Below are 12,360 nucleotides of genomic sequence, written 5' to 3'. Positions count from 1 at the left end.
TGTGTTTGAAATCTGCAGTGTTATGCCCTTCTGAAATGTGGAACCAAGAAAACTGTCCCTATTTCTCCATTTGACCCAGACTATTGTAGGAACACCAAAAGCTACTTAGAACATCACTGTAGAGCATATAGAATTGACACTGCCGGGTGGAATTCCTGGTATATTCCAGGCGTTCTGCCTTATTCCTTCTTCCACTGTGACACCACACCCATCTAAGAGTCATGCCTGCAGGCAAACCACCGGGCAAGAAGGTTATATCCCACGGTCTCAGTGCAAGTCCCTGGTTGAAATCCCTCTAGGACTGTATGCTCCTGCATTGGAGGACGGGGCTACCTTGGCTTTGACCCCTAGCCTTACCAAGGTGGCACTCATCTGCCTAGACCCTCCTGCTAATTGTCATGATAATCCTGCTTCTCTAGCTGCCATGGTCATTGAGTGACTGTCATCTCCTCACGAACAAGTGGGACAAGACCACTCCCAGTATCTAAAGAGTGACAATCCTACAGCCCTGCTAATAACCAGAAGAGGTATCTTCCTTCAACCAGAGCAGGGCCTGGCTGGAAAGACCCCATGTGGGCAGAAGAGTTAGAAACTTCTCTCGCTTTTTACTCTAATGGGATGACTATGAGGTGAAAAGAAAGATGACCATTGACTCATTCGTTCATGCATTTATCCGGCATGTACCAAGTGCTTGTACGTGCCCCGTTCTGAGAAGAGAAGACACAGGAGGGATAGGAGTGCAGAACCAGGCGAGCTGCCTGCCTGGTGCGCTTGCCCTTTGAAGTGAGATCAGTGGTTCTCAGCCCAAATGCAGTCAACCACCTGGACAGCCTTTAATGAGCACTTACACTTACGGCACACCACTAGAGATTTTTATTTTACCAGCCTGGGCTGGACCCAGAGCACTGACAGATTTTAAAAGCTTCCAGTGTGTAGCCAGCATTGAGAATCCCTGAGCTACAGCACAGATAGTTACAGGTGGGCTGGAACCCCACTGGGACCAAGAAGTAAAATACCTGTGATCACATCAAAATCCCAACCCTTTTAATGTACTGTATGCTGATTTCCTTTGGGGTTTCCCTTGATGTTTAATAAAAGTCCCCCTGGCTCTGCTTGGAGAAACAGAAAAAGACCCATCTACCCAGGCTGGAGGCAACTCTTCAAGGGGAACATAGCACATCTTAGTCCTGTCCTGGTGTTGGCAGTGGTTAAAGGGAGATGACCTCAAGCAGAGTCAGGCCCAGATCAAACACATCTGTTCGCCTTAGAGAGTTTCCTTTTAGATCTTTAATATATTTCTGCCTTGAGGACATCTTTACTGTCATTTAGAGGTTATAAAGACCATTTCTTTAAAAGGTACATTCATGTGCCTAAAAGCAAAGACAAAGGGGGCTCTGCTTCTCCCTTGGTGGTCCCTGTCTCCCCAGCCCACACTCCAGCACTCACACACGCAGGGTCCTCACGCACGGTGCAGTGGCACTAAGGGATGGTCGATAGAAGAGGGTTTCTCTGGAGTAAGGCTTTCCTATTCCCCAGGGCAAGCTTCCCAGGAGGAATCAGACCCAGGGAAAGACAGTCACTTCCTCCCCAGCAGAATCGACCCACCCCTCCTCTTCATGCCCCTTTACTCTCTGCCCTTCAATCACAGAATTCTAACCCTTTACTGTACTTCTGGATATCAAAGTCCCAGTGTCCACGCCCAGCAGAGTGTCTGGCTCAGAGAAGATAGGCAGTGAATGAATAAATAGATGAAATTATCTAAAGTGTGTGTCCCCCACCTCCACCCACCTATCCATGGCCTTCCCTGACATCCCCAGCTCCATCCTCACCAAGGACACTATTGCTCTTTCCCCAGGTCAGGTTGCAAGTGGCTCTAAGGGCTCTGCTCTGCTCCAAGGAATCGGAGGAGGAGTGATCATACCTACTCTTCTTCCTGAGTCCCATTCTGATGGCTAAGAGCTCCACCCTACTAGCAATGCCCCAAAGGCACAAGAAAGAATGGCAAGATAAGGGAAACTTTAAATGTTGTCCTTCTTGACCTAAGTTATTTTTAGAGCAAGACAACTATCATGTATGGATTTGTACAGCATGGCCTGATTGGTGGTGAAGTAATTTATTCTGAAGCATGAGTCAGACTGCAATTAAGGCTATAGGGAACTTCATTCCAAATTCCCTGGCTAGGGGTGATCAAAATCTCATCTACGGTACTGCAATAAAGATAGAATTTCACTTTTTATTCCTGCGAAAATGTAAAATTTAAATGGAAAGGCAAAAAAAAAAAAAAAAAAACCAACACACACACACACACACACACACAGAATGTTAGAAATAAATTCCATGGGAAAAAAAAATGAACAACTTCTGTCAGACAACACAGATGTGCATTCTATGGAGGCCTCCTGTCTAAATACCAAAAAGACCCATCATTATATGTGGTTTATGAGATGTGTTCAGAACAGAGACTTTACATTCGTAATCTGAAAATATTTCTTGAGTACCATAAGCTCTATTTCTCTCATTTGGAAAAAAAAACAAACAAAAAAACCCACGATATTTTAAAGGGAAAGGAGAAGGCATTTCATTTTTGTCTACTAATTTCAGCAAGTAGATCCTCTGTGACTATTTGGAACATGAAATAGCATTTTAGCCACAAATTAAAGAAAGGCAGTTCTAGGTTGGCATTTCTTTGTGCCTTGCTTTAAAAAATAATGCATGTGACACACCCAGCACATAGTAGGTCTTCTACAAATGTAGCTCCCTTGCCTCTTCTTGCATTCATCTTCTCTGCCCAATAAACATCTGTGCTGAGAACTAAGATGCTAAACCTCTAAGATGCTGAGGAGGACTATTTAGAAAATATTTTGGAAAGAGGGGCAGGAAGCACATCACTTACCCAAAGTCACACAGCAAGTCAGGGAAACTTTTGAAGAAAAATTCCAACCTCTCTGGTAATCTCTGGATCATGACTGTGAGGTTGTCTCAACAAAGTTAATGGCTTTCTTCCCAATGAGATTTATGTAGGACCAAAGATAATGTTCAAAGAATAATATCTAAGAGTGTGTGTGGCCATGACATATGATCACGAAATGGGAACTTAGGCTCCAGGAAAAAAAAAAAAAGGGATAGAGAATGTGAAACAATATCTCAAATCCCAAAATACTAATTTACCCTAACTATGTAGTTAAATGTTAAAAATATACTGCATTATACCTTTACCAGAAAATCATCATTCAGCTTTTAAATTTAGAGAAGATCAGAATGATTCAGATCAGCAAGACCGCCATCTGCTTTCAAGCATGCAGCTGCGAGCCTTTAAACAGCAACTTTCCGTGATTCATAACTTATTCATCCCAGGATGCACTCCGACACCTGCTTTATCATCATTTCACCTTGTCAGAGCATTTTACTTTAAAGTTTTGTAACCTCTACCCAGGTGACACAGTGAACCAGTAAGCCAGTCTTCTTCTATGGAAAGAATCAACTGTATAGTTCCCTAAGACTGATGGTCCAATCTTGAAATCATATACATGCATATATATATATAATACACATTCTTAGTCATTGCCTTTTAAAACAATAATGTCAGTAGTCGCTACCATTTAGCACCCCGTAGTCCAGGCACTTCATCTTTATCATCACCACCCTGGAAAACAGATATTCTGATCTTCATTTAACAAATGAGCAAATCAGCAAGATGGGATGACTTAGCCAATGCCACAGTGTGGACATGGCAGAGGTGAGCTATTTGCACCCAGGCCTATCTGTCCCCAAACCCAAGCTTCTGCAGCAACCAACTATGCCTCATATTTGAACTGCCGTCAAATAACTGAAATATTCTCATCAGTTGTATAGAGGAGGAGAGACTACACTTAACCCAATACCATTTATTCTCGACCCAAGAAATGTCTTGCATGTGGCACTTAGTTAATATAAATGCTTTAGAAATTATAAAGCACTGTGTAAATCTGTTAGAGCTTTTTATTTTCCCTTCTATTTTGGCAGTTCTGGCTGTCCACTGTTTCGCCCTCCATCACTGGCAGTGGCCAGGAGAAGATGAAGAATCCAGGAAGTGTGAAAGGACAGAGCCCATTTCAAGGTGGTTGAGAGAGTAACTCGTGTCCTCTAACTTGGAAGAAGAGATGCTCAATATACAGAGATTCTCCCCAAAGGAGACCAGTTTTACCTCTTTTTCTTTGTCTCTAATTCTAGCGTGCAAATTGTCTGCTGCTTGCTATGTATTTAAAACTACGTTGTGTATAGAAAATAAGTGCACCCAATGTCAAATCTTGGTTCTGAAACATTAAATTGATCAGGCATTCTGAACCTTTCTTTTATCATCTATAAAAATGGGGACAATGACAACTCTGCTCTATGTCTTTTTTTAAAATGATATGTAGAAGACAACTGAATGGCATGAAAAGATAATGGTACGTCCTGTAAACAATCATGTCCAAAAATAATAGCCATGTCAGAATTATCTTTTTGTTTAAGAAAGTGAAAGATGTAATTATAGAGACAAAGTCTGAGAAGTTGTATATAAAAAATTAACAGTTGTTGCTGCTGGATAATATTGTGATTTTTATTTTCTTCTTGATTATCTATGCTTATTAAAATTTCTAGAACTATAACAACAAAAATTTTCAAATGATGAAATATTGTTTAACTTTAAATGATAATGGGGAATTAGAAAATGCAGTAATGAGCTTCCCTGGTGGCGCAGTGGTTGAGAGTCCGCCTGCCGATGCAGGGGACGCGGGTTCGTGCCCCGGTCTGGGAAGATCCCACATGCCGCGGAGCAACTGGGCCCGTGAGCCATGGCCACTGAGCCTGCGCGTCTGGAGCCTGTGCTCCGCAACAAGAGAGGCCGCAACAGTGAGAGGCCCGCGCACCGCGATGAAGAGTGGCCCCCACTTGCCACAACTAGAGAAAGCCCTCGCACAGAAACGAAGACCCAACACAGCCATAAATAAATAAATAAATAAATTTTTTTAAAAAGAAAATGCAGTAATTATATAAGAAAAACATCTACGCAGTCAGTAGCTAACTTACCACCTTTAAAACTCTATGCATTTGATTAAAAAGAAGATCCAACAATATGCTATTACAAGAAACCTACACTGAATATAATGATAAAGATATTAAATGTAAAAGGATGGAAAACGATACACAGTCAATTCTCATTTAGAGTAGTTATATTATAAAGTCACTGGAAATAGTGAATTAGCAAATATGGAACCACTGCTCCCAAGGGAAATACAAGGGTTAGGTTCCTGCAAGCCTCTGGTCACAACATTTTTGCCAACCGATCAATACATAACTTTGTTGTATGTATGTTTCAGTTTAAAGACATTTATTTGTTTGTTCATTTGTTTGTTTTATTTTTTGGCCGCGCCATGCAGGGTGTGGGATCTTAGTTCCCCGATCAGGGATCAAACCCATGCCCCCTGCAGTGGAAGCGCAGAGTCTTAACCACTGGACTGCCAGGGAAGTCCTAAAGACACCTTATTTAATACGTGATGCTGACTTCTTAACATCGACCTCACAGCCAACAGCACTATAACTGATGCCTGAATGGAGCTTATCTAATAATCTCCTCCTCCATATGGCACATCACAACTTTCCTGTACTTAGGACATTAGACGACACCTCAGCACCACACCGGAAGGCCACATTAAACAATGAAATCACCAAGAAAAACACAAATGTGTAAAAAACTAAATAGACCACAAAAAGCACATTTGTTTACAGTATGAGAGCTGAAAAAAAAAGGTAAAACATTGCCTTGTTCAACCTCAGCTGGGAACATGTATATCAAGCAACTCAAATTTTGTGCCATTCTATACATGTGCTTGAATGACAGAGAAAGCACTGCAAATATTGATTTCCATTGATCTATTTTACTAATAAATTTTAGTGAGTAGGAAAACTTACGAACATGGAATCCATGAATGATGAGAATCAACTGTACCGTGCAAACACTGCTCAAAGGAAAGGTGATATGACTAGGTTATTATCAGCCAAAATAGACTTCAGAGCAAGAAAAATTACCAGAGATAAAGATACAACAATCTTAAATGTATATGCACCTAATAAAAGAGCAGCAAAATCATGAAGAAAAGGTGATAAACCAAAGGGGAAACGAAAAAATCGAGTTTTTGCTAGAGGCTTCAGCACTCCTCTCCTAGTAATCAATAGACCAAGTAGACTGAATATCAGCTAGAATATAGAAGAATGAACAACATCATCAACCAACTGTAACAAAATGACATTTATAAAGCACTTCACCTGAAAAGAGCAGATACACATTCTTTTCAAGGGCACGTGAGCCATTCACCAAGATAGACCATACTCTGTCTCAAAAACAAACCTTACCTAATTTAAAACAACTGAAACCATAGAAAGCTTATTTTTCTGACCGTAATGAAATTAAACTGGAAATGAATAACAGAAAGATATGTAGGGAATCTTCAAATAATTGGAAACTAAACAACACACTTCTAAGTAATTCATGGGACAAAGAGGAGGTATTGAGGAAAATTAGAAAATATTTTGAACTGAATGAAAATACAACATTAAAATTTATAAGATATTCTAAAGCAATGCTTAGATGGTAATCTATAGCATTAGATGCTTATATTAGAAAAAAAAAAGAAAGAAAGAAAAATCCCAAATAAACAATGTGTCATCTTAAATCTGGAAAAAGAGAGGCAAAGTTAAAGCAAGTAGAAAGAAAGGAATGATAAAGAGCAGAAACCAATGACATTGAAAATAGGAAAAACAATAAGGAAAATTCATGAAACAAAAAGATGTTTCTTTGAAAAGATTTTTAAAAATTAACAAACAAACCTGTAGCCAAAATGTCAAACAAAAATAAAAACATAAATTTCCAGTATCAGGAACAAAAGGGAGCGATCACTACAGACTCCACATAGATTAAGCAGATAATAAGAGAATATTACAAAGAAATTTATTCATATAAATTCAACAAATTAAATGAAATGGACTAATTCCTTTATTTTTTAATAGCTCTTTATTGGAGTATATAATTGCTTCACAATACCATGTTAGTTTCTGTTGCACAAAGCGAATCAGCCATATGCATACACATGTCCCCATATCCCCTCCCTCTTGAGCCTCCCTGCCACCCTCCCTACCCCACCCCTCTAGGTCATGGCAAAGCACCGAGCCGATCTCCCTGTGCTATGCTGCTGCTTCCCAGCAGCCAACTATTTTACATTCAGTAGTGTACATATGTCGATGCTACTCTCACTTCACCCCAGCTTCGCCCTCCCACCGCATGTCATCAAGGCCATTCTCTATGTCTACCTCTTTATTCCTGCCCTGCAACTAGGTTCATCAGTACCTTTTTTTTTTTTTAGATTCCATATATATGCATTAGCATACGGTATTTGTTTTTCTCTTTCTGACTTACTTCACTCTGTATGACAGACTCTAGGTCCATCCACCTCACTACAAATAACTCAATTTTGTTCCTTTTTATGGCTGAGTAATATTCCATTTTATGTATGTTCCATATCTTCTTTAACCATTCACCTGTCGATGGACTTTTAGGTTGCTTCCATGTCCTGGCTATTGCAAACAGTGCTGCAATGAACACTGGTGCATGTCTCTTTTTGAATTATGGTTTTCTCAGGGTATATGCCCATCAGTGGGACTGTTGGGTCATATGGTAGTTCTACTTTTAGTTTTTTAAGGAACCTCCATACTGTTTTCCATAGTGGTTGTATCAATTTACATTCCCACCAACAGTGTAGGAGAGTTACCTATTCACCACACCCTTACCAGCAATTATTGTTTGTCGATTTTTTGATGATGGCCATTCTGACTGGTGTGAGGTGATACCTCATTGTAGTTTTGATTTGCATTTCTCTAATAATTAGTGATGTTGAGCATTGTTTCACATGCCTCTTGGCAATCTGTATGTCTTCCTTTGTGAAATGTCTATTTAGGTCTTCCTCCCATTTTTTAACTGGATTGTTTTTTTTGATATTGATCTGCATGAGCTGCTTGTATATTTTGGAGATTAATCCTTTGTCTGTTGTTTCATTTGCAAATATTTTCTCCCATTCTGAGGGTTGTCTTTTTGTCTTGTTCATGGTTTCCTTTGCTGTGCAAAAGCTTTTAAGTTTAATTAAGTCCCATTTGTTTATTTTTGTTTTTATGAAATGGACTAATTCTGTTAAAAACTACCAAAACTCAGCCAAGATAAACAGAATGGTCCTATATCTATTTAAGAAATTTAATTCATGGTTAAAGAGCTCCCTACAAAGAAAACTCTAGGCCCACATGGTTTCACTGATGAATTCTACCAAACATTTAAAGAAGAAATTATACTACACCATCTCTTCCAGAAAACTGCAGAGGACAGACCATTTCCCATATCATTTATGAGGAGAGCATTATACTGATACCAAAACCACACAAAAATAGTGCATGAAAAGCAAACTGTAAACCAATATTCCTCATGAACATTGACAAGAAGTCCTCAATAAAATATTAATGAACCGAATAAATATATCATGACCAAGTGAGTTTTATCTCAGGAATGTAAGGCTGGTTCACTATTTGAAAATCAATGTAATCCACCATATTAACAGTCTAAAAAAGAAAATCCACTTGGTCATATCATCACAAGCAGAAAAAAACACTTAACAACGTTCAACATCTATTGATGATAAAAACTTGCAGCAAACTAGGAATAGAAAGGAACTTCCTCAATCTAAAAGAGTAGCCACAGAAAATCCTACAGCTAACATCATACTTACTGGTAAAAGACTGCATGCTTTCCTCTAAGATTGTAAACAAGGCAAGAATGTCCACTCTCACTACTCCTATTTAACATTGTACTAGAAGCCCTTGCCAGTGCAAAAAGGCAGAAAACTGGGAGGAAAAAAAAAGGAATAAAATGGCCTCTATTTACAGGCAACATGATTGCCCACATAAAAATTCCCCCAAAATTTGCAAAATAGCTCCTATACCTAATGAGAGAGGTAGGTAAAATCATAGGAAACAAAGTCAACATGCAAAAATCAATCATATCTCTAAACTGGCAATGAATGTTTAGATACTGAATTTTTTTTAATGTCATTTAAATGCTCCTCCCCCAAAAGAAATACTTAGGTATAAGTCTATCAAAACATATGCAAGATCTGAAAACTACAAAATATTGATGAAAGAAATAAAAGACCTAAATAAATGAAGAGACATATCATGTTCATGGATTGGAGACTCAACATGCTTAGGATATTAATTCTCCACAAACTGATTTATAGATTTCACGAAATTCCAATCAAAATCCCAGCAGATTTTATGTAGATATAGGCAAGCTGATTCTAAAATTTATAGGGAAAAGCAAAAGAACTAACCAAAAAAATTTTGAAACAGAAGAACAAGGACTTCTCTTGTCCTTCCACAAGGACCTTCACTACTTGACTTTAAGACTTGCTGTAAAGCTATAGTAATCAATATGTGTTGTTAGTGGAAGGATAAGATGAATGAAACAGAACAAAGAGTCCAAAAATAGGCCCATATAAATATAGTCAAATAATTTTTTAACAAGTTACAAAGGCAATTCAACAGAGAACAGTGTCTTTCAAAAAAATGGTATTGGAACAATGGGACATTCATATGCAAAAAAAAAAATTTAAACTTGACCTGTAATTCACATCATATCCAAAAATCAACTTATTATGGACTGAATATTTGTTGTCCCTCCAAAATTATCATGTTGAAGCCCCAACCTCCCATGTGATGGTATTAGGAGGTGGGGCTGTTAGGAGACAATTAGGTTTAGATGAAGTGATAAGGGTGGGCATCAAATCCCATGATTCAATCTAAATGGAAAATTATAAAACTTTTAGAAAATCTGCCTGACCTTGGGTTATGAAAAAGTTCTAAGACATCATCAAAAGTAAAATCAACAGAAGAAAAAAATCAATAAATTAGACTGCATCAAAATTTAAAACTTTTGCCCTTAAAAAAGGTAAAAGTGTTAAAAGAATGAAGTCAAGACACAAACTAGAAGGAAATATTTGTAAATCACATATTCAACAACAGATGTGTATCCAGAATATATAAAGAACTCTCAAAACTCAATTATAAGAACACAAACACCTCCCCGCAAAATGAGCAAAAGATTTGAACAGACACTTCACTGAAAGGAGATACACATTCAACAGGGACCTACTGGACTTCCCTGGTGGCGCAGTGGATAAGACTCTGCGCTCCCAATGCAGGGGGCCTGGGTTCAATCCCTGGTCAGGGAACTAGATCCCACATGCATGCCACAATTAAGAGTTCATATTCCACAACTAAGGACCCTGCCTGCCACAACTAAGACCCCTGCTGCAACCAAATAAATAAATATTTTTAAAAAACCCAAGGGCCTACTGTATAGCATAGGGAACTCTACTCAGTATTCTGCAATAATCTATATGGAAAAAGAATCTGAAAAAGAATGGATATATATATATATGTATAACTGAATCACTTTGCTGTATACCTGAAACTAACACAACATTGTAAATCAACTATACCCCAATATAAAATAAAATTAAATTACAAAAAAAAGAAGACACACCTATGGCAAATATTGATAAAATCCTGAAAAAAATTACCAAAATCTTTAGCCATTAGGAAAATGCAAAATAAAATGACAATGAATACCATTATATGCCTGTTAGAAAGACAAGGATGCAGACCAACTGGAATTCGCAAACATTGCTGATGGTAACGCAAAATGGTACAACCCTTCTGAAGAACATATACTTACTATAAGATCCAGTAGTCCCAAGCCTAGGTATTTACCCTAGATAAACGAAAACCTATGTTCATACATAACATGTACAGGAATGTTTATCACTTTATTCATAATCACCAAAAACTGAAAATAACCTAAACTTTTGGGAAAAGGGATAAACACCTGTGAGTCCGTTCATACAATGGAATACTACTCAACAATTAAAAGGAATGAATTCTTGATATAGGCAACAATGTGGATGAATCTCACTGACATTATACTGAGTAAAAGAAGTCAGTCTCAAAAGGTTATATACTGTATGATCCCATTTATATGACATTCTGGAAAAAGCAAATCTGTAAGAGTAGAAAACAAATCAGTGGTCACCAGAGGTTGGGGTAGGAGGAAAGGTTTGATTACAAAAGGGGTAGCAGGAGAAGATTTTTTGGTACAATGGAACTGTTCTGTGGTCATTATACAACTCTATGCATAAGTTATAACTCAGAGAACTGTACATCCAAAAAAGGTCAATTTAACTGTATATAAATTTTTTTAAATAATAAATTAATTAAACATTTTAAAAAACCCTTTATGCCAACAGAAGAGAATTTAAGTTGGCAGACTGCAAACCTTACCGTTAAGACAGTCTGCTATATAATTTATTCATTCATGGATCTCTCAAGAATTGGTAAGAGATTTATATAAAGAAAAGCTATAACACCCTTGCAATAATTATTTTCTTAAATACTTTTGATAGCTCTCTCTAGAACTATTTTTGTTAAATGTTTTTCAAACTAATCTTAGAAGTCAAGGGACTGGCTAATGGCTTATAATTATACCATTTTTATTCCCCCCTGAAATCCTTATCAGACCTTGACTAATTCATGTGCAAGAGAAGAGAGATCGCTTTGCTGACAGAACCTCTTACTTGAAGGCAATCCAAACAAAGTCAAGTATACATTAGGTCCATCTACAGAGAGGTGCATTTTAACCCCTGAAGTATATACTAATCACTGGGGGAAAGGGAGGAATTGCCCAGGGATAAGGAAGCTTCTGTCCTCACTTTCCACCTCATACTCTATTCTTTAACAGCTCTTCCTTAAGGGAGGAGGGGTTGCTCATCTGATTGTTCATAGTCTTGAATTCTTTGGGTGAAACCATGGCATTGAAAAGACACTTGAATTTGTGAGCATCTTCTTTCTCATCCTGGAATAGGCCAGGAAATATCCCGACATTCTCCTGTGTGCTTTTTTTCACTTCCAACACCAATGTCCAGTGGTCTTTCTTCTTTCTTCTGCTTTGACTTTATCCACAAATTGGTAAGAATGCCTTGATATTCCCCACAAAACCAACAGTACCATATGGGAAGTCCAGACATTTTCTTCCAGAACCTTTTCCTTTTCTCCCAAGTGGGAGCTTTTGCTATAGTCACAGACTAAGTAACCTGGGTCAGTTTAGTAGCATATGCACAGGAGCTAAAATATTTTGCCATGTTGTTTGTGTCACCCTCTTTCCTTTAGCACTGGTGGTATGCATCTAAATCTTCTCAAATTGCTCTATGAAGAAGGATTCTAACCACTGTTTGGGAGTAAGAAAGCAGG

At 38.2% G+C, this 12,360-nt stretch overlaps 1 protein-coding gene across 7 annotated transcripts in view; it reads right to left on the bottom strand.

Annotated features, from left to right (window-relative positions):
• AKAIN1 (A-kinase anchor inhibitor 1) overlaps positions 1-12,360 on the bottom strand; it is a 79,772-nt gene that overhangs the window by 32,042 nt on the left and 35,370 nt on the right. Inside the window, exon 3 of one of the 7 annotated variants that reach the window (XR_002173374.3) lies at positions 7,168-12,337. The exons of the other annotated variants lie outside the window; for them this stretch is intronic. The gene's annotated coding sequence lies outside the window, so the exon portion shown is untranslated. Of the gene's footprint in view, positions 1-7,167; positions 12,338-12,360 lie in introns of those variants that run through there. 7 annotated transcript variants of the gene reach the window in all.

This window comes from Tursiops truncatus, chromosome 13 (genome assembly GCF_011762595.2).
Source record: "Tursiops truncatus isolate mTurTru1 chromosome 13, mTurTru1.mat.Y, whole genome shotgun sequence".
Classification (NCBI taxonomy): domain Eukaryota; kingdom Metazoa; phylum Chordata; class Mammalia; order Artiodactyla; family Delphinidae; genus Tursiops; species Tursiops truncatus.
The sequence above is the reverse complement of the archived record's forward strand: the minus strand, read 5'-3'. Positions and strand labels throughout refer to the sequence as shown.